We start from the raw sequence: 24658 nt of genomic DNA, 5'->3' as shown, positions 1-24658 counted from the left end.
CAAGAAGCTTTAATAAACAACACTGTATTTTAAAAGAACTTGCCGTCTCCACGGGAATTTACAGCAAGGATGCTGTTTTGTGCTGAAACCACCCCGTCGTATTGGTTATGTTAATTACAATGATGCTGATTCAGTGTATTTATACAAAGGGTGTGGAAAAGGAAGAATACTTGGAACAATTTATCACCAGTTATGTGTATAATTTGGAAGAAATGGATTGCCCTGGAATTCATTAACTGAAACTGTATTTTAATACTCACTACATGTTATTTTTTTTATGAATCAATATATACACATAATGTTATTTTGTTACTATTTGCTTTTACCAAGCACATCCCCATCCTCAATCCACAATGACTAGGTTCAGTTTAATCATTAACATTCACACAACTGTGATATTCATGACTCTCAATCATGCTTCCATATCCTCTGGTTTTATACCATTCGTCATACAAACATACAATGAACTTGTGTATTTCAAATCCACAACTGTCAATCATTACTAATGTATAACAAAGCCCTATGTTTTGGTAATTCCATTTCGTACATCCTGAGAGGAAATACATAATCATTCTCGTCAAGTGCAAACACATTTATTGAAATATCATTGCGTTTTTCAAATTTTGCTCAACAAATATGTTCAATTTTAAAGCAGAGTACTCACTTAAATGTCTCTTTAAAATGTCCTGGATTTCATCAGTGATGCAATCTTAAATATCTTTTAATTCACTCTCATGATTTGTTAGATTTAGAGCAATATAAGTCTTCAAACGATTTTTGAAAGCTCTATCCGATAACGCAAACACAGATCCGGAACATACTTGACTGGATGTTGGCGCCACCATTGGGACAGCATCCGCTCCAGAGGTCGGTTGTGCAACCATGCCAGATGTTCATGTTGGTATAGCAACCAACCCCCGAGAAAGGTGACGTAACCATAACTAATTATAGATTTTGATTAGTGTTTACCGTATTGGTAATTGAGGTGGTGATGAATCATGACATGTAAATTTCCAATCTGGCAGTTGTCTTCATACTCGGCCACAGAAGTTGAACCCGTGACCTCATCAATGTGAGTCTCATACTCTCTCGGTTCCGCATCATTGTTTATGTAAATAAAATAAATTAAGATGAAATGAGGTACATATATATTAATTTAAGGAACATGGCAAACGAATAGTGTTGGGTAAATTATTAGCGCAGGAACGTTATTTCGTGACACTTTTTAAAATAGTGAGCTCAATGCTAAATTACTCATATGCATCTAAGGAAACACCAGAGCAATAACCACAATTGTTTATGTAAATAAAATAAATTAAAATGAAATTAGGTACATATATATTATTTTAAGGAACATGGGAAACGAATAGTGTGGGTAAATTATAAGCGCAGGAACGTTATTTCGTGACACTTTTTAAAATAGTGAGCTCAATGCTAAATTACTCATATGCATCTAAGGAAACACCAGAGCAATAAATAAAGGAGCTACCACAGTGTTTTCAGTAGCGTTAGATACAATCGGTGTCAAACATGTTTTATTTTAACATAGGTAATAAGGTGTAGATGATGGTTGTATTCGATAATGTTGGAATTAACATCTTAGGAGTGGAGCGGAAGGGCAGTTGTCTTTATACTCGACCACAGAATTTGAACCTGTGGCCTCCTCAATGCGAGTCTCATACTCTCTCGGTTCTGTATCATTGTTAATGTAAATAAAATAAATTAAAATGAAATTAGGTGCATATTCAGTAGCGTTAGATACAATCGGTGTCAGACATGTTTTATTTTAACATAGGTAATAAGGTGCAGGTGATGGTCGTATTCGATAATGTTGGAATTAACATCTTAGGAGTGGAGCGGAAGGGCAGTTGTCTTTATACTCGGCCACACAATTTGAACTCATGACCTCCTCAATGCGAGTCTCATACTCTCTCGGTTCTGCATCATTGTTTATGTAAATAAAATAAATTAAAATGAAATTCGGTACATATATATTATCGTATGCATCTAAGGAAACACCAGAGCAATAAATAAAGGAGCTACCCCAGTGTTTTCAGTAGCGTTAGATACAATCGGTGTCAAACATGTTTTATTTTAACATAGGTAATGAGGTGCAGATGATGGTTGTATTCGTTAATGTTGGAATTAACATCTTAGGAGTGGAGAGGAAGAATTATGGGTATATAGAGGTTGGTATAAAAGTGACTGACGAAAATGAATTGAGTGACGTCAAGTTTCATTAATCTGATTATTGTTTCATGAAAATAAAGCCCCCACATCTGAGTGGGGATATTTTTGTTAAGATTAAAGTACTTTAAGTAATTACAGTCACATTTGCAGCTATCACAACCACAATTTATCGCAGTTCTGGAATTTGACGTTTCTTCTTTGTGATAGTTGGAGATGTGATTGCCTTGTATTACAATATGGTTTTAATAGAGTGCGACATGGATTTTATGAACCCCCATGTAAAAGAAGACGCGTGCAAGAGATCTTTAAATAATAAGAATAATATATTTTATATACTTTTTATTTACTCATAATAAGCTTACACTACTTTTGCATAAACTTGCTTTTATTTCAATACATCACCCCCCATCAAACCAACTATTCTTTGGTATCGACAACTTGTTGCATTGGATCCACTTCTTTTTTATATTTAACGATAGCATTCAAAATTGTCGCTAATGCAACAGTTCGTTATTTTACTTTCTCTAGCCATTTCTCAATCATGGTTAGCGCGGTGAGTGTCGCAACTAGAAAATGAAAGTTAACGCACACATGGACCTTGAACTGAATGTCATACTGAGAAATCTAAAGGAAGGTCCTGGGTCATGTGGTACTCTCACACGTGTCTCTTTCACAATCGAGTGGCTGGGATGTGAGCTTCAACATGATTCTGCAGTAGGCTAATGTAAGTTCATTACATCTAATCAGCAGTCATTAATATGTTATATGTGTACTCGGGGTGATCAACAAGACAGTGCAAAAAACGAAATAATATTCCAATATTCATAGTAATCGGTTCCGCCATTATCATGTGAAAAGGTAACAAACATCCCGATAGACAGACATGAAGTTAAATTGAAAAATAATCATAATATGTATACCGGTATTTAAACAAATTTTTTAAAATTGTGACCTTTCATTTCGATAGTCTTCAGTTCTTTTGTGCATATTATCGCACTATAGTCTATTGCGTCTAATTCCAATTACCAGTTTCGTCCTTCGTACTAGTAACTCAGGTTGAAATAATTCTACTCTATAAAAGAGTACCTTACGTACTGTAAACTCAGTCTTCACTTCTACCCGACTCATATAGATAAAATTGCTCCTTTGTAAAATAACTCCGCTCCAGTGAGCCAATAGTAATATGCATCTAAGGAAACCATGAAAAAGTTCAGTCAGATACTTTGAACCCATGATCTCCCAGAAGCGAATCTCAAACTCTCTCGGTTGTGTATCATAATATATTTATAAATCATGTGCATATTATCGCACTATAGAATATTGCGTCTAATTCCAATTACCAGTTTCGTCCTTAGTACTAGTAACTCAGGTTGAAATAATTCTACCCTATAAAAGAGTACCTTACGTACTGTAAATTCAATCTTCACTTCTACCCGACTCATATAGATAAAATTGCTCCTTTGTAAAATAACTCCGCTGCAGTGAGCCAATAGTAATATGCATCTAAGGAAATCATGAAAAAGTTCAGTCAGATACTTTGAACCCATGATCTCCCAGAAGCGAATCTCAAACTCTCTCGGTTGTGTATCATAATATATTTATAAATCAATAATTTCCACTTAAAGACTTATATTTTAAGCCAACAGGGAGAATTTGATCCACTTCTTTTTATATTTATCTAAAATACTATATTAAACATAACGAGAATTATTGTGATGTAGTTTTCACATACTATCACTGAGCTTATTGTAACGTGAGATGACTGATAGAGTATTGCAACATTAAAAGACACACAGCTAATCGTATGTTTCAATGTTAGCTTCACTTATAAGAAACACATTTGTATCACTCTTCGTAGTCTGAATACGGAAGTAAAATAAAGAAATGGGGTATGTCTGTTTGTACCCATCCAGCGTATTACGAAAATGATTCCATCTATTTAAGGCGGTCTTGCACAACAAACAGGGAATATTATTCATTGTGACATTAAAACACACACAGCTAATCGTATGTTTCAATGTTAGATGCACCTGTAAAACACCATTATTATTATTATTATTATTATTATTATTATTATTATTATTATTATTATTATTATTATTATTATTATTATTAATTCTGGAGATTGACTAGTAATTATAGGTAATTATTCAAGTGAGCATTTACTTGGATTTTATGAACCTCCATGTAAAAGAAGATGTGTGCATGAGCGTCTTTAAATAATAAGAATAGTATATTTTATATACTTTTATTTACTCATAATAAACTTACAGTGCTTGTGCATAAACTTGTTTTTAGTTTCGATGCGAATTGGTTCGGCCATTATTATGTGAAAAGGTAACATAGACAGACATACAAACAAACAAAAATGTCAAAAATACGATTTGTGGTCTCAGGATGGTTAATTATACATGTTCTGTATATCTCTTTGTACTTTTAACAACTGGTGTGAGAATTACCAGTCTGCTCCGTGAATGTGCTCTAAATCTAACAAATCATGAGAGTGAATTAAAAGATATTTGAGAATGCATCACTGATGAAATGTAAAACATTTTAAAGATACATTTAAGTGAGTACTCTGCTTTAGAATTTAACATATTTGTTGAGCAAAATTTGAAAAATCCCCATAATAAACTAATACTTATAATTATTTATATACCTTCTCCGAACATATAATTAAAAAGAAATATTAAAAGTTTTTTACAATATGGTGCATGGAGCATTTTGCACTTTGATAAGACTCATGCGTTAGATTTATGCGTTACGATGTGTAATTATAAATGTAAACACCATTTATTTTTGGAAAAAGATTGATCATTATTATTATTATTATTATTATTATTATTATTATTATTATTATTATTATTATTATTATCATTATTAAATTTTCTGCGGAAGGAGTAAGGTGAAAGATTTTTCTGCCTTACTGAAACCTTTCTCTGACTGTGGTTATGCGTCAATCTATCGTGAAAAGTCCAAGTCTTTTTATGTATATCCCTTTGTACTTTTAACAACTGCTGTGAGAAATTACAGTCTTCTCCGCGAATGTCTGGAATCAAGTAAAAGATTTTACTTCCAGCCATAGATAGAGTATAAATCATGCTAACTTTATGTTTTTTGCCTCTTTAAATACAGCAACCAGGTGACTGTTGAAGTGAGTTTTCTCCATTGTTATTATGTTATACATTTTATTCACTTCTAATAATCATAGGTCATTTTTGAAGTGAGAATTGAGTTTTCTCCACATATTTGAGTAATTTTATTAATTTCTACTAACCTTTCCGCTATTTCATCTTTTTGAATTCGATTTGATGCATTGTTTTACTTCCACCAAGGTGATATACTTTCTCTTTCAATTACTGTTTGCGTGCTTCAGACAGCCGCGTCCAGTCAATGTCATGTAGTCGAGGACTCACTTTCACTTCCACGTGCGGGATTCACCTCTCACACAGATGGCTAAACCGACTGCGTAATACATACTCATACATATTTCACAACAGAAAATTATTTTCAACTGGCCAGGGAACAGGCGGTGGTCGAAAAAAAAAAATAATACAAGTGTCAAATAAGACCCACAGGATCATGCGTATTCGAAACATCGCCTTCCTTTTGACACGTGTGACCTAGTTCTTTCAAGGTAAATTACTATCACGCAGGGGCAACCACAACTCCTCCCCTCTCCTCACTATCAATCAAATGTTGTAATACCAACAATTAATCGAAATTCAACACTCCCATTCCCCCCCCCCCAAATTATCTCTCTCCCATTATCCAATTGCACACGCGGATCACCCCACCCAACCACCGTTTACGACCACTCACATACATGAGGTCTCCATTCTCATTCGCTAATCACAATCCCCTTCCAACCCCATTAACCAATCGCATTTGAGACCCTTCCCCATGCACCAATCAAAATTGAGTTCCCCACTTCTGTTTCAACCAATGACGAAGCAACGCCACGCCTCCTTCCCCCAACCCTCCTTTGGCCACGCCCATGGGAGCCCGGAAGCCCTTGACGTCAGCTTCATTTCCTTACTACTAATATTTTATGGATGTCCTAATCCATATTGATCACTGATTTTAAATTAATGAAATATTCTTTTTCTATTTGAGAATTGTGCGTTTTTGAGACGGAACTGTCGAAACCCACTGTGGTACTAGAAGCGCATACACAAGTCTGGGGACGGGCAGAAAATGCAAGTACAGTACTGTATTCGTTGATGGATAACCAATAAGAATTTGTATTCATTTAACCCGCCACACCCACTATCCTTATTGGTCAGAACTTTCAATTCTGTCGAACTTAGGAGAGTCCACTGTACTTCCAATGAATTAGTTTTTTCATAACAAGCATTTATATATACGTATTTAAGGAACATATCAGTCTAACCAAAAAATATAGTTTATGTTACACCATAAAATACCTAGCCCTACTCATCATTCATTACATCGCAATATGTTATCCATTATATGAAGGGTTCAGAGCCATAGTGGGCCAAGCGCCATTTATTAAAAACGGAGAAAGCAAGGATTAAAGTTAAGTGAATACCATAGTTTAATGAAGATTGACATATAATTTAGTTTTAATGTGTATACTTTATATTACTTACTATATGTTTCCATTGAATTATGGTAATAACTTCATTTTAACCCTTGTTTTCTAGTAAATGGTGCTTGGCCCACTATGGTTCTGAAACTTTATTGTTTATAGTGATCTCCCCAAGGCTAACTCATGGGTAAGCAATTGAAAGGGCCTATCTTCCTCAGAATGGACCAATGCTTTAAAAATGTCAAGCAATATTTCGGCGGTTCGCGCAATACCGGGCAGAACTCTAAGCACAACCCGCTGCCGTCATCCAGACTGTAGCGAGCTTGAAACACTTGGACATGTGCTTGGACAATGCCCCAAAGGCGAGCTGCTGATCAATGCTAGACATCATCGTGTACGACATGCTTTGGCGATATCGTTAAAAACTTTAAATTGGGAGATTCATGAGGAAGTACATTGTGTATCATCAGATGGTTCTTTTAGACGGGCAGACATTATTGCTATCAACGGACGCTTAAAACGGGCTCTTGTTCTTGACCCTACTATCCGTTTCGAAAGAAACCTAAATCAGGCCACCGAAGTTGATATTGAGAAGAAGTCCATATATGAACCTTGTCTGCCGTATCTTTCTCAAAAGTACAACGTCCCTCTTAAACAATGGTCCGTCACTGGTTTGCTGTTTGGCAGTAGAGGTTTAATCACAAAATTCACATGGAATTATCTTAAGGAACTTCACATTCCTTTTGATTATGTAATGTCTATTCTTATAAATATTATCAAGGATTCTCTTCAAATATTACATCATCATCTCTATTTCAATTAATCAACTTATATTTGCCTTCAACAATTAACTTTCTTTTTTCTTTAATGTATCACATCACATTATTGTACATGTTTATTGTATTCAGGGCCCTTGTGGTCACTCAAAATTCTTTGAGCTGATGTCTATAATTTAGAAATTTATTATATAACTAGCCGTACACGTGCGCTCCGCTGCACCCGTTAGAAATAAATATAAAATAATTACATAATAAAAAATAGGACATTTGATCCAGGGAACATTCGTGTTTGATAGAAGGATAAATCGTTTAATATGTTAGACTTAATTTAAATTTATTTAAAATATTAAAATGCGATCATCTTGATCCAGAGACCATTCATTTGGTGCAATGACAATTCCTCTAACATGTTTCTTAATTGTTATTACCAATTATTTTTGGGAAAGCGAAAATTAACAGAAAAATTTTGGCTACAGATTTATTATTATGTTTATATTATAGTCTATTATATTATGAAAAAGTGTGTTGATAACGGATGTACTCGAATTAGAAAGTTGTTAATTTGTTGTGGGAGCTCTTGAATCTCAGGAGGAACAACTTTTACAACAGCGCAACATAATCTGCTTAGCTCATTACCCTTTTTTTTCATTGCATTTATTGCATATATATTTTATGTATTTTAACACGATTCAATTGAGCATAGTTAAAATTTGAATTATAAAATAATGGATTGCTAAGCTAACGTACTATTACTGCATACTAAATCAATACACTCTCGTTGTTCGTTAATTCTCTGAGATAAAAATGAATATGGTCATAAACATTATTATAAGAAATACAGGAAATGAATATACAGAATAACCTATCAAGTTTTCTGTGCATAAGAAGCTATTTTAATCTTACCTGTCCTCAATTCACTCAAACGTTACTGTAATAACATGATAGCATTATGTCCATCCAGAGAAACTACACTTTCCAATGATGAAATAATAATTATTTATACAAATCGGTTAATTTAGCTTCATACAAACACAGAAACATTGTCTGTAGGCTATGTTTCATAGCTTTCGATTGTTGTGTCCAAGGCCCCTTATAGACTAAGTCATTTGTTTTTTAGTTCAATATACCGCCTTAGATGGCAGTTATTTTAATTTTAAAACTCATTTATCTCATTAAATATCAGTCCTATAAAACTTTTTCAGATAATAAAACTTATCAGAAATCATTTTTAAAGAAACTTTTGTTATGTAACATATTTCACAAAAATCAATAATAAGCGAGATATTTCGATTTATTTAAGTCAGGCCCCCTTATAACCCCCCTTTTAAATGTATTTTGAATGCCATATAGCCTAAAATCTAAGTTACAACGAACGTAATTAATATTCCAATTTTCAACGAAATCGGTTCAGCCATTATCGCGTGTAAAGGTAACAAACATACAGACAGACAGACAGACATACAAACAAAAATGTCAAAAAAGCGATTTTCGGTTTCAGGGTGGTTAATTATATATGTTAGGACCAATAATTTTTGGAAAATCGAAAATTACCAGAAAAATTTCGGCTACAGATTTATTATTAGTATAGATATTGTAACATAGGCCTGTCGTTTTCGCTTACTATTATAATGTTCTTTCAACGTATCCATGTCATCGCATTCTTCATTAATTTATTTTATCATCTCTTCACCTTCTGAGCTAAAACTGTTTACTTGGGATTTAACAGAGAGAGGTCATCCTGTAGTAATGATCAAGAGAGTTTATTTATGTTGTGGGATAGCTCACTCTCCCAGCAAACAGTCAGTGTCGACATAAAACCGCTCCGTGAATTCTGCAGTAGAGGCGTTATTTCTCTTTTAATAGGTCCGTCACTTGGTTGATTGTCAGACTCCGGTTATATACTGTTACTCTTCTACGCCACGCCTCGCAAGAAATCAGCAGGCTTCTCATCACAGGACTTCGGAGTCGCAGCTGTCGCCTCTGTCATGTAATTTCTGCGTCTCAATGATCATGTACTAGAAGGTGGGGATAGTCTGGGTTTCTAGTCACAATTTATCTACTACGAAGGGACATAATATTGGCTGTTTATAAATTACTTGATAATTAAAAATTCATAACAAATTGAATAAGTGAGAGGGAGCATCCTGTTTGTTCTAATGGGTTTAATAACTCAGAAAAATATCTGTTATATGAAGCGGATAATGTCTGTCATAAGTTTGCACTACTGGAGTGGAAATAACACGTTGAATGTTGAGAGTGGGTAGTGGCAAAGCGTCCTAGTACGAAGCATATTCTGTAATGCCGAAAAAAGACGTTTAAAGATTACATAATTGAAAAAAAGTTATGTCTGAATATTGATTTAGACGAATTATTAGTTAATTTTTCTCCGTTCCATTACTCTTTCATCGTATGATGACGCAGAATATCTGCATGGAAATATCATATGTACTTCGGTACATTAAAATAATATATATGATATGCGTAAATCACTTCGTGATTTAAGACGGCGCTTATTCCGTCGGATCCCGGCCAACCAGTCACTCATATCGAGTGCACCTCAGCACATGTGTGGACTTCGGTCCTGCGTTCATAGACATCTATGACGTAATGCAGAGGGCGGCCACTAGAGGAAACCCAAGAGTTGGAGCTTAATCTGAGACGATTCTAACCGGCGTCGGAGTTGTATCCGGTGTGGCTTAGTGGATAAAGCATCAGCACGTAGAGCTGAAAACCCGGGTTCAAATCCCGGCGCCGGAGAGAATTTTTCTCCGTTCCATTACTCTTTCATCGTATGATGACGCAGAATATCTGCATGGAAATATCATATGTACTTCGGTACATTAAAATAAAAAAAAAAAAATAATTATTAGTAGATAAAGAAAAGGTAGAAAAAGTGACCATTTGTTATTAGTAGTTATACATCTTGATTCCTGTGTTAAATTTCAATTTCTTGTGCTATGTATTTGATTGTGTTTTTCTCTACAAAAGAAACAAAAGAAAGATCCAAAACCTACATAAACAAAATACACCCAAAGCTACACTACACATTAGAAATTGAAAACAATAAATCCATAAATTTTCTACACATCACAATAACAAAAGTAGACAACAAACACATAATCAAAGTATACAGAAAACCTACAACATCACACATACACAATACATCCAACCACCCCACACAACACAAACAAGCTGCATTCCGAACAATGGTATACAGACTACTCAACATACCAATGAACCAACAGGATTACAACGAAGAGCAAAACACAATCAAATACATAGCACAAGAAAACGGATACAACCCTAACATAATAGACAACATAATACGTAATACAAAACATAATCACAAAAAAAAACATAAAAATACAACACAAACACGAGAACACAAAAAATACATCACACTAACATACGAAAACAAAAACACACACAAAATTGCAACCTCATTCAAGAAATTAAATTACAACATCGCATGCAGAACAAATAACACTCTACAAAAACATCTCAACACACAAACAATACAAACAAACAAATACAACCACACAGGCGTATACAAACTCAAATGTAACACCTGCAACAACTTCTACATAGGACAGACAGGCAGATCATTTCAAACACGTTACAAAGAACACATCACAGCCATAACAAAATTACAAAACACCTCCACAGATGCAGAACACATCACAAATGCAAACCACACCCACAGAGACATCAACACAGACATGGAAATACTACACATCCAACCAAAAAGCCAGAAACTAAACACACTAGAACAATATGAAATATACAGACACACAAAAACACACCCCAACGAAATTCTCAACACACAACTCAATTTCAAAACACATACACTCTTTGACTCTACACTATACCACAGGAACACACCCTCACAGGAAACAGAACAAGTGGCGCCAAGACCAACAACGACCAGTTCTGAAGATGACCCATAAATAGGTCGAAACATGTAAACGAGGTACGTTGAAATTTAACACAGGAAAGTCTTATCATACATATTCCGAAATATTAGTAGTTGTTAAGTAAACTGTCCGAAGACAGGTTAGAATCTCATAAGTGACACCAATAAGGGATCACTCTAAGTCAGGAAATAATGCGGTAGAGGGGCCAGTTCCTTTCCTCCTCCATTACATACATCGCTGACTAGTTTCATGTTACACTAATCAGACTTCAGATGTAGGGTAAACTAGGGTCTGTTGGACAATCGGGCATGTTGGACACTCCGTACTTTAACGTGTTACCACGCCACTTGTGGGCACCAAATGCAGCTAGAAGTCAATGACGGAAGTAGCCACGAGTGGGACTACTTCCGTCATTGACTTCTAGCAGAATGTGGTGCCCACAAGTGGCGAGGTAACACGTTAAAGTACGGAGTGTCCAACATGCCCGACTGTCCAACAGACCCTAGTTTACCCTATACAAACAATAAAAATGTAAAATGTATAAAATATTCAACGGTCTACTGAATAATAGCTTAACGCTAAAACATCACATTTAAGAAATCGTCAACTGTTATATTATAAAAAAACAAACACTTCAGGATATAAAATTCACCAGTGTTGTTAAAAGTATAAATATTCAAAATTCAATGAAATACCGTATGCAAAACACGGGATCTAGATTTGAGCATTTCTTACATGAAATATAATCATTTTCTTATTAGTATATTGAAGGTAGTTGATTTTAAATAACATTGCTATCTACTCTGTTACTCTGTAATTTGCCATTTATAGCTATATTTTACATCTGTTGGTTATGATATCTATATTAAATCTATTTTTCAACAATTTTTATTTCGTATTTTCATTTATATCCATATCTGTGTCTTTTATTTACGTAGTATGTATTTGTCTTTTTTTTTTTCATTTTTCATATCTGTTTACACTTGTACCTTGCGTTTGTATCTGTTTTATCTTTTTTTTCATATTATCTCCAATTTTACGTTCTAGGCAAATATTTGTACTGTCTATTGTAATTGAGGCTTTGCCCTGTAATAGACATAAATAAACAAATAAATAAGTAAATAAATAAATGAATAAATAAATAAATAAATAAATAAATAAATAAATAAATAAATAAATAAATAAATAAATAAATAAATAAATAAATAAATAAATAAATAAATAAATAAATAAATAAATAAATGTTCTTCGTCTGACACATCGTGAAGTGGGATGTACTGCCAGATAATAGATGTAGGCTACATATGAGCCAGAACCTCAATCAGAGGTATTATTAATAATATTGAGAATTATATACACTAAAACTCTAAAAAAATGAAAGTATGCATTTAAAAATGCTGAAATACACACTTACATATGCACTGAAAGTTTAAAGAGCCGGCAAATTTATCATAGCATAGGATCCCATGGGGGGGGGGGACAGTAGCGTGATGAAAAAAAAACACAATTTTATTACTTTAATTTTTTTAGTTATTGCCTTATTGGATATTGTTAATTTAATTAAAATCAATTTGATACAGACATTACATATTTTTAGTAGTATTAGCACCGACTTGGTTATATCATTTTGGCATATGTTTAATAAAAGTAAATTTTATCGCAATGGCGAAAAACGGAATGCACTGTCACTTTTACTTTTTAACTTTGCTCTAGATTATGCCATTAGGAAAGTCCAGAATAACAGAGAGGGTTTGGAATTGAATGGATTACATCAGCTGCTTGTCTATGCGGATGACGTGAATATGTTAGGAGAAAATCCACACACTATTAGGGAAAACAAGGAAATTTTACTTGAAGCAAGTAAAGAGATTTGGAACAGACAAAGTATATGACGATGTCTCGTGACCAGAACATAGTACGAAATGGAAATATAAACATTGTAAATGTATCCTTTGAAGAGGTAGAAAAATTCAAATATCTTGGAGCGACAGTAACAAATATAAATGACACTCGAGAGGAAATTAAACGCAGAATAAATATAGGAAATGCCCGTTAATATTCCATTGAGAAGCTATTATCATCCAATCTGCTCTCAAAAGAGCTGAAAGTTAGAAATTATAAAACAGTTATATTACCGGTTGTTCTGTATGGTTGTGAAACTTGAACTCTCACTTTGAGAGAGAAATAGAGGTTAAGAGTGTTTGAGAATAAGTTGCTTAAGAAAATATTTGGAGCTAAGAGGAATGAAGTTACAGGAGAATGGAGAAAGTTACACAACGCAGAACTGCACGCATTGTATTCTTCACCTGACATAATTATGAACATTATACCCAGACCCAGGGCATGTAGCACGTATGGTTGAATCCAAAAAAGTGCATATAGAGTGTCAGTTTGGAGGTCGGAAGGAAAAAGACTTTTGGACATAGATGGGAGGGTAATATTAAAATGGATTTGAGGGACGTGGGATATGATGGTAGAGACTAGATTAATCTTGCTCAGAATAAGGACCGATTGTGGACTTATTTGAGGGCGGCAATGAACCTCCGGGTTCTCTACAAGCCATAAATAAGTAAGGAAGGAGAAAAACGCAGGTATCTAGTCATATCTTGCTCAGATTAACTTTTCTCTTCAAATTAAAAAAAATATATATCACAGTAGGATTAATTAAATTTCAAATGTGACCAAGAAAATTAGATTAAATAAATACATAATGAGTTTATACATAAGATGTTTCACAGTTGTTAAATAAGTGCATGAACTATATGAATCTGAGATACAAGTTTTCATATAAAGAAAATCGTAAATAATCCAAACGTTGTTTTATTACGAGACATCTAACAACTCGAGGATAGACTACATCAAATATAATTTATCACTGTTTTAGTCACTCACTTCTCGAAGCTTAACTGAACCAACTTTATTAATCATGCAGTTTCAGAGTTACGATTCTTATTCTTCGTAAAGTCATTCCATAATTCTGCTAGATAGCCTACGTCCACCAACGACGAGAGCATGAACAGTAATCACAATAGACAGGAATTTTAAATTTCTTCCTACGCGCACAATGCCATTATGCAGAAATAGGTTCTATCGTCGGTGTAAGTACTTCCATATATGGCAATAAATAATTCCTTTAGGATATAAACGTCGTGTCATTTTAGCAATGGGCTACATCTTTCTATCTATCAGTTATTTCTTATTTTCTACTGCAGAAGTTTAAAGCAGAAGCGAACCTAAGAAGACACAGTATTACAAAAGTTCGGATCATCAGTGTGGTTTTAGGCGTAATAGATCGACTATTGATCAGATTTTTTGTATTCGACAGATATTGGAGAAAAAAATGGGAGTATAAGGGTACAGTACATCAGTTATTCATAGATTTCAAAAAGGCGTATGACTCGGTTAAGAGAGAAGTTTTATATAATATTCTTATTGAATTTGGTATTCCCAAGAAACTAGTTCGATTAATTAAAATGTGTCTTAGTGAAATTTACAGCAGAGTCCGTATAGGCCAGTTTCCACCTGATGCTTTTCCAATTCACTGCGGGTTAAAGCAGGGCGATGCACTATCACCTTTACTTTTTAACTTCGCTATAGAATATGCCATTAGGAAAGTTCAGGATAACAGAGAGGGTTTGGAATTGAACGGGTTACATCAGCTTCTTGTCTATGCGGATGACTTGAATATGTTAGGAGAAAATCCACAAACGGTTAGGGAAAACACGGGAATTCTAGTTGAAGCAAGTAAAGCGATAGGGTTGGAAGCAAATCCCGAAAAAACTAAGTATATGATTATGTCTCGTGACTAGAATATTCTACGAAATGGAACTATAAAAATTGGAGATTTATCCTTGGAAGAGGTGGAAAAATTCAAATATCTTGGAGCAAGAGTAACAAACATAAATGACACTCGGGAGGAAATTAAACGCAGAATAAATATGGGAAATGCGTGTTATTATTCGGTTGAGAAGCTTTTGTCATCTAGTCTTCTGTCAAAAAATCTGAAAGTTAGAATTTATAAAACAGTTATATTACCGGTTGTTCTGTATGGTTGTGAAACTTGGACTCTCACTTTGAGAGAGGAACAGAGATTAAGGGTGTTTGAGAATAAGGTTCTTAGGAAAATATTTGGGGCTAAGAGGGATAAAGTTACAGGAGAATGGAGAAAGTTACACAACGCAGAGCTGCACGCATTGTATACTTCACCTGACATAATTAGGAACATAAAATCCAGACGTTTGAGATAGGCAGGGCATGTAGCACGTATGGGCGAATCCAGAAATGCATATAGATTGTTGGTTGGGAGGCTTGAGGGAAAAAGACGTTTAGGGAGGCCGAGACGTAGGTGGGAAGATAATATTAAAATGCATTTGAGGGAGCTGGGATATGATGGTAGAGACTGGATTAATCTTGCTCAGGATAGGAACCAATGGCGGGCTTATGTGAGGGCGGCAATGAACCTCCGGGTTCCTTAAAAGTAAGTAAGTAAGTAAGTAAGTAAGTAAGTAAGTAAGTAAGTAAGCAAGTATTACAAAAGTTCATTATTTTCTTTCTTCTTAGTTATCACAATCATAACCATCTCTATTTACCACAATCTTCTCCGTCTCCAGCACCACAGTTACCATAAAATTCGTCACTATTATTAATCATTATCAGAATGAACCATATATCTTAATGTCACCTATCTTCTGATATCTTCTTCCACACCAAATTCTTCTCCCGTTCACCATTCCTTCCAGTGCATCCTTCATCACACAGTTTCTTCTCAGCCAGTGACTCAACCGATTCCTTTTTGTCTTCCTGATCAGTTTTAGCTTTATTATTTCTTCACCCACTCTTTCTGACGTAGTTAAATTTCTTATTCTTTCTGTCCATTTCACACGCTCCGTTCTTCTCCATATCCACATTTCAAATGCTTCCAGTCGCTTCTCTTCAATTCGTCGTAATGTCCATGTTTCTGATCCATACAATGCCACACTTCACCAGAAAGCACTTTATGATACCTTCTTCTACACCAAATTCTTCTCCCGTTCACCATTCCTTCCAGTGCATCATTAAGCACACAGTTTCTTCTCAATCAGTGACCCAACCGATTCCTTTTTGTCTTCCTGATCAGTTTCAGTTTTATTATTTCTTCACCCACTCTTTCTGACGTAGTTAAATTTCTTATTCTTTCTGTCCATTTCACACGCTCCGTTCTTCTCCATATCCACATTTCAAATGCTTCTAGTCGCTTCTCTTCAATTCGTCGTAATGTCCATGTTTCTGATCCATACAATGCCATACTCCACAGAAAGCTCTTTATGAGTCTCTTCCTTAGTTATTTTTCCAGAGGTCCGCAGATGATATTCCTTTTTCTATTAAAAGCTTTTCTAAGAAAACCTTTGTCGTTGCTATTCTACTTTTGACTTCCTGGTAGAAACTGTTGTTACTGCATATAGTACTTACTTTTACTTACTTACAAATGGCGTTTAAGGAACCCGGAGGTTCATTGCCACCCTCACAAAAGCCCGCCATCGGTCCCTACCCTGAGCAAGATCAATCCAGTGTCTACAATCATATTTCACCTCCCTCAAATCCATTGTAATATTATTCTCCCATCTACGTCTCGGCCTCCCCAAAGGTCTTTTTCCCTCCGACCTCCTGGATACGCCCGTACGTGCTATATGCCCTGCCCATCTCAAACGTCTGAATTTAATGTTCCTAATTATGTCAGGTGAAGGATACAATGCGTGCAGTTCTGCGTTGTGCAACTTTCTCCATTCTCCTGGAACTTCATCCCTTTTAGCCTCAAGTATTTTAAGGTGTCCACTTGCTCTACTGCTTCATGTAGTATTCGCACGTTTATCTTCTTTATTTTTCTTCCGACAACTATGGCCTTCGTCTTGTTTGCATTTATCTTCACCCCATGCTGTTCACAGCTGTCATTTAGCTCCATATCATATCCCTTAATATCGTTTCTTCTTATGTTAACAACGCCATATCATCATATAGCCTACTTTATTCTTCTTCCTCCTATTATTATACTGTCTTCCTCCGACGAGTTTAGCGCTGGGACCTGAGGTATTCTTGTCATCGGTGCGGGGGGGTTGCAGGTAGATTCTTTTGTTGCTACAGCCAAACCGAGCCGAGCGGAGTGGGAAGTATTAATCGTCCAAAAATATGCAGTCTTCAGTTTGTAGTAGTGTGTGAATATTTCATATACATACGAGTTGTTTACCTAGGCCTATATGGTTTTGTTATTAATTGTTGCAATTTTTGCTGAAACATCTCCCTGATGTTAGCTATGTTAATAATATATGAATTACTCATATTAAATATTTCACCGTTACAAGTCATTTTCAAGGAAACATGCTGTGGAAAAGTTTTTGGTTTTATTCTATTGGAATTTTAGAATAGTATGCGTGATTGGTATCGTGAAAAACAGATTCCTATAATGTCATGCGAAAATCATTTGTTGGTGATATCTTAAAATACAAATCGAGTAGTTTTTACTTCTCAAGTGAGTTCAGCAATACAGTATATTTAAATTGATTACTTTACAAATTTAATTCAATTCTAATAATCACTAAATTTTATAGTATGATTCTTCTTTTCATTTATATTATTGTAGTTTTATTATGATTTTTCTTTTTATTTATTTTATTGTATTTGTATTTCTGGTCGTGTGATGGCCTTAACTTCACCAGAATAAATAAATAAATAAATAAATAAATAAATAAATAAATAAATAAATAAATAAATAAATAAATAAATAAATAAATAAATAAATAAATAAAATTTTCTACAATACTTTCCTTCTCTGAACACGTAAGTACGAATGGTTCTATCTCTATCTCGCCAAAAATACGTTAGAAAACTAATAGGCATACTGCTCTCGTATATTGGGCGAATGTTTTCAGTATGATTGTACTTCCAGACTGCCGCTGTCGCTATCCCCTCCCACTCCAGTACCGCGCTAGACAAGTCGGAACCGCATTGCTCTCAGCACTAAACTCCTCAGAGGATGACAGTACCTCCCATGTTCTCAAAACAGTTCTTTAATAAATCCTCCAAGTAGAACTTAAATGTTTTTTTGTGCGAGATCGTGCGTATTTGCTTGTTTTTCGCACAGAACCAATACGCGATAAGTGTGAAATACCACATTCAGTATTCCCAACCTAACACACATAACAATTTCCCTCTTCTTACCGCTTAAGCGCGACATTCATTTTACTGCTTTAGGCTTTTAACATATTATTTTTAGAGACGTTTAACATAGTACAGTAATAATTATAAATTGGAAACTTACCACTGCAATTTCACCTAAATTGCAATGTTAATTATTGTTTTTAAATATTTGCGAAAATTAAGTAAAGTCTACTATTCCACGAAACTTATTGCATTCCTGATACAAGTAACATTAAGGAAGCCGTGAAAAAATCAACAAGATTCCAGATGCCGATGTTATTACTGCAATATGTTATATAAATAATATTGTTAAAATATTAAAATGAAAAATAAATCATTACATAACCTTACCGTTTGTTTTAAGTTAGCATTTATAGACTGGGAGGGAAAAAAAAGACAGACGGCCTGCTGGAGTATAGTAAACACAGAAAACATTTTATAGCAACAATGTTGAAGAAAGATATTTTGGTTTTCCGAAGTTGCCGTCATTAAACAGAAACCAACATGGAGATTTCATTGCAACTAATTAGAAATTCGTCTTTCAGGTATGTAATAAACGATCTTCGCACAAAATAATGTACGATACACGAGCGGTATGTTTGTTTTCATGTTCTTGGAAATTAAAAAAGCTCAACTACGTTTCGTTTTTTCAATCTTTTCCTCGAACATGAAAACGTCAACATACCGCTCTTGTAACGTATATTACTATTTCATGTTCTCGGAAATTAAAAAAGCTCAACTACATTTCGCTTTTTCAGTCTTTTCCTCGAACATGAAAACGTTAACATACCGCTCTTGTAACGCATATTACTATTAAATTGTTGCGACAATTTTGAAACTGTGGAAACCCTGACTTTTCAGGTATTCCATTCACGAACCGCCACTGGAAAGTAATTCCAGAGCGTCGCACCATGTGGTCATGCGGCCCCAGCGGAGAGACATTTCGACTGTTACACGACGGACCCGGTGCAGTGGGCTATACGGGCGCGATGCCAGAGAATGCAAAGAGAACCGTAAAGTTTGCTGTTAAATCCATCATGCACTTTGCGTTGTTACTGCTGTACGAAGATATAAATAAACTTGACTGCGGGAAGCTATTTTTCAACATGGCGACTGCTTTAACAGACACAAATATGTTTTATTAATTCTTCACGTATGTAGTAAACTCCTATTATGATTCGGTAATAAATTGTTACCTTAAAGACATTTATAATTGGGCATTCTTTGCGCACGTCTTGCAAGTCCGTACCATTGTCAAGGTATTCCTGGAATATGCAAGGTAGCATTCCAGACGCATGTTATCGAATTTAACGATGGGTTCATACGGCCACTTTACTGCACTATTAGCATCATAATAACGGTAAGAGACTTGCTCTCAGTCAGTTGCAGGTGACCTTAGCGCTTTTCACTTCGAAAGTAAATAATTAAGTAAGTTCGGTCGTATGAAGGTCCTGTAACCAATACATTGCCTAATCCAGCGTTTCTCAAACTATAGTCCGCGGACAAACTTTTAGTCCTCGAGGTCTGCCCTTGTGCTCCTTCTAAAAAGGCAGAAGAAAAAATAAAATTCAAACGAATTGCGTATCACTCTACAGCTGAAAATCTCAGAGTTTGGAAATGACACATGGCAATCGCCTTCCACTTTTTCCCTCTGTTATTTATGAAATTTGTTACCCTATCCGTCTACTGACTTCCCACTGTACTCTCAACAACAAAAGAGGGATTTAAAGCACTATGAACGTGGTGTTTCTCGCCGTCTTTTCCCTGCACATCTGGCGCCGTCTCTGTAACCCAGCCAGGGACCACCCAAATTCATAACAGAGGACCGAACCTTTTCATGTATTTATGACTTTCTTAATTGCTTCGCCGACACCCAGTCTGCACATTGAAATGGTCACGTACTGTACGTCGTATACCAATAACACAACTCTGAGGTCACAATTTGAAACTTATTTTCCAAGTAAATAGGACGAATTTTCATAGGTTGGTGATCCTTTTCATTGAGATATTGAGACTAACAAATTTTCATTGAGTGAAGAACAGTTAATTGAACTCTCGAATCACACCGGACTTAAAATGAAATTCCAAGCGGAAGGTATGGTTAATTTGTGTACCCATCACAAGTGAACTGTACAATAGTGCTTTAGAGATTATAATTCAGTTTGTTTCTACGTATCTGTGTGAGAAAGGGTTTTCATCACTAACTCTAATAAAAACAAATTAGACTACCGAAATCGAATCGATGTATGTGACAATCTCCTACTTAAGCTTACCAGCATACGTCCAAATATAGAACAACTGTCCAAGAATCGGCAGGCTCATTCATCTCATTAATTTGAGTACCAACATTTATTTTTTTTTAGTTAATAAGTTAAAGATTATTCAAACTCTAATAGCCTTGAATTATTAAAGAAGCAAAAATGAATTTTGTTCTGTTAACATTAGCTTAATTAGTTAATACTAATATATTAATTTAATTAATTTTAATTAATTAATTCTATTTTAAAATATAAGTATATTGATATTAAAATATACTACAAAAACGATAAATTTGCTTTCGAAGGGAACAAGAGTAAGGTGGTCCGCGGAACTGTTCTGACTTAAAAAAGTGGTCCCCACTTGAAAAAAGTTTGAGAAACGCTGCGTAATCAATAGACCTTGAGCATTTCTTAGATCTATTTCCGGTAATTAGACGAATCTAATGGAGTAATAGCAATAATAATAATAATAATAATAATAATAATAATAATAATAATAATAATAATAATAATAATAATAATAATAATAATAATAAATTATGAACTTCACCATGGTTGGATGGCGAAGAAGTTTAAAATGGTTTGGACGTGTGAAGAGGGTGACAAGTGACAATACCATAGATAATGCTGGAGTGAGAAGCAGAGGACAACAGAAGACGGCAAAAGACCTAACGAACAATGGACGGATGAGATGCGAAGAAGTATGGATTGTAGAGGGTTGACCGAAGAAGACACGGAGGATGGGAACTTGCGGAGAAATAGAATTGCTAATGGGATTGCAGGAAAACTACTGTACTGTAGGAAGCTATAGTATAAGGCCTAATAATAATAATAATAATAATAATAATAATAATAATAATAATAATAATAATAATAATAATAATAATAATATAATAATAACAATTTATAAAACAATTATATTACCGGTTGTTTTTTATGGTTGTGAAACTTGGACTCTCACTTTGAGAGAGGAACATAGGTTAAGCGTGTTTGAGAATAAGTTTCTTAGGAAAATATTTGGGGCTAAGAGGGATGAAGTTACAGGAGAATGGAGAAAGTTACACAACGCAGAACTGCACGCATTGTATTCTTCACCTGACATAATTAGGAAAATTAATCCAGATGTTTGAGATGGGCAGGACATGTAGCACGTATGGGCGAATCCAGAAATGCATATAGAATATTAGTAGGAAGGCCGGAGGAAAAAAGACGTTTGGGGAGGCCGAGACGTAGATGGGAGGATAATATTAAAATGGATTTGAAGGAGATAGGATATGGTGATAAAGACTGGATTAATCTTGCACAGGACAGAGACCAATGGCGGGCTGATCTGAGGACGGCAATGAACCTGCCGGTTCCTTAAAAGCCAGTAAGTAAGTAAGTATGTAAGTAAGTAAGTAAGTATTACCGGTTGTATGGTTGTAAAACTTGGACTCTCACTTTGAGAGAGGAACAGATATTAAGAGTCTTTGAGAATAAGGTTCTTAGGGAAATATTTGGGGCTAAGAGGGATGAAGTTACAGGAGAATGAAGAAAGTTACACAACGCAGAACTACACGCATTGTATTCTTCACCTGACATAATTAGGAAAATTAAATCCAGAGGTTTGAGATGGCCAGGGCATGTAGCACGTATGGGCGAATCCAGAAATGCATAAGAGTGTTAGTTGGGAGGCCGGGGGAATAAAGACCTTTGGGAAGGCCGAGAAGTAGATGGGAGGATAATATTAAAATGGATTTGAGGGAGGTAGAATATGGTGATAGAGACTGGATTAATCTTGCTCAGGATAGGGACCGATGGCGGGCTGGTATGAGGACGGCAATGAACCTGCGAGTTCCTTAAAGCCATTTGCAAGTAAGTAAGTAAATATTGCCGGTTGTATGGTTGTGAAACTTGGACTCTCACTTTGAGAGAGGAACAGATATTAAGGGTGTTTGAGAAAATTCTTAGGAAAATATTTGAGGCTAAGAGGGATGAAGTTACAGGAGAATGAAGAACGTTACACAACACAGAACTGCACGCATTGTATTCTTCACCTGACATAATCAGGAACATTAAATCCAGATATTTGAGATGGGCAGGACATGTAGCACGTATGGGCGAATCCAGAAATGCATATAGAGTGTTAGTTGGGAGGCCGGAGGGAAAAAGACCTTAGGGGAGGCCGAGACGTAGATGGGAAGATAATATTAAAATGGATTTGATGGAGGTAGAATATGGTGATAGAGACTGGATTAATCTTGCTCAGGTTAGGGACCGATGGCGGGCTTATATGAGGGCGGCAATGAACCTGTGGGTTCCTTAAAACTAGTAAGTAAGTAAGTAAGTAAGTAAGTATGTAAGTAAAGTAAGTAAGGGGGACCGGAGCCCCCGGAGAAAATCCATGTTACTTGGGCTATGGGCTTGCCCAACACAAGTAATAAATCGAGGTTACACCGGGGACCGAATCCGGGCTCATTGCTCTAGCTAAACCACCTTGACGGCCTATTATGCAATGTCATGCCAAATTGTTTGGCATTTGATACAGCGTCGTTAAATAACTAATTAAAAATAGGTTCTGTAGGCCTATAACTCCTGGACGTTTGAGGAATAGTTGTAAGCAGAGAAGGGCGTAAGTTTCAGACACAATCTGGCTTCGACGTCGTTCAGTAAGAAATAAGTTACTTCACCGCACCGTCCGGTATTCCTGGATATCCGAGTTATGCTAATTTACCTTCTCCATTCTCACAGAGCCGTCCACGCTACAAGAGGCAAGCCATAACTGGCTAATTTAGCACCATAGGAAGTTTTATGAATTTGTATCCTTCACGCCCACCGATTTGAAAGGTCAAGGGAAACAAAATATGTTATTTTAAAATTTATTTGCCAATTTCTTATATTTCCCTGGCACTCTTCTTTTTGCAAGACTTACTGTGGGATAACTAAAAATAGCTGCATCCTGATACCTGATTGTGATTGAGGGAAACAATTGATATATTCCTGCCTACTTTATTGAAATATATGTATTACACACAGCAATACACACACTATAGGCCTACAAGATAGCAAAAAATTATAATTTGGAAATCTCTATAAATAAAACCAGAATCATGGCCTTCCAAGGAAAGAATCATGTAAGATCCAAAATTGCAATCTATACTAATAATAAATCTGTAGCCGTAATTTTTCTGGTAATTTTCGTTTTTTCAAAAATAATTCTTAGATAGGCGATCATAAGAGTACAAGTCAATTTTTGGCGAAATTGAGATATGTACAGTTTTGTCATCATCAGCTCGATATCTGTGTCTGGTAAAAAGAGTACAAGTCAAAACCTGCTGTAGAACGCCGCATTCTCTGATGCACATAACAGTATCTTCAAAATCATGTAAGATGTTAAACAGTTTTTTTGCTCTCCTGTAAAATAAGGTTTTTTGACTTTTACTCTTATGATCGCCCATCAAAGAATTGGTCCTAACATATATAATTAACCACCCTGAAACCGAAAATCGCTTTTTTGAAATTTTTGTTTGTATGTCTGTCTGGATGTTTGTTACCTTTTCACGAGATAATGGCTGAACCGATTTATATGAATATTGGAATATAAATTAAGTTCGTTGTAACTTAGATTTTAGGCTGTATGGCATTCAAAATACTCTATTTAAAAGGGGATTTATAAGGGGGCCTGAAGTAAATAAATCGAAATATCTCGCTTATTATTGATGTCTGTAAAAATGTTACATAACATAAGTTTCTTTAAAAATGATTTCCGATAAGTCGTATTCTTTACAAAATTTTGATAGGACTGATATTTAATGA

Source organism: Periplaneta americana, chromosome 6 (assembly GCF_040183065.1).
Source record: "Periplaneta americana isolate PAMFEO1 chromosome 6, P.americana_PAMFEO1_priV1, whole genome shotgun sequence".
NCBI lineage: Eukaryota > Metazoa > Arthropoda > Insecta > Blattodea > Blattidae > Periplaneta > Periplaneta americana.
The sequence above is the reverse complement of the archived record's forward strand: the minus strand, read 5'-3'. Positions refer to the sequence as shown.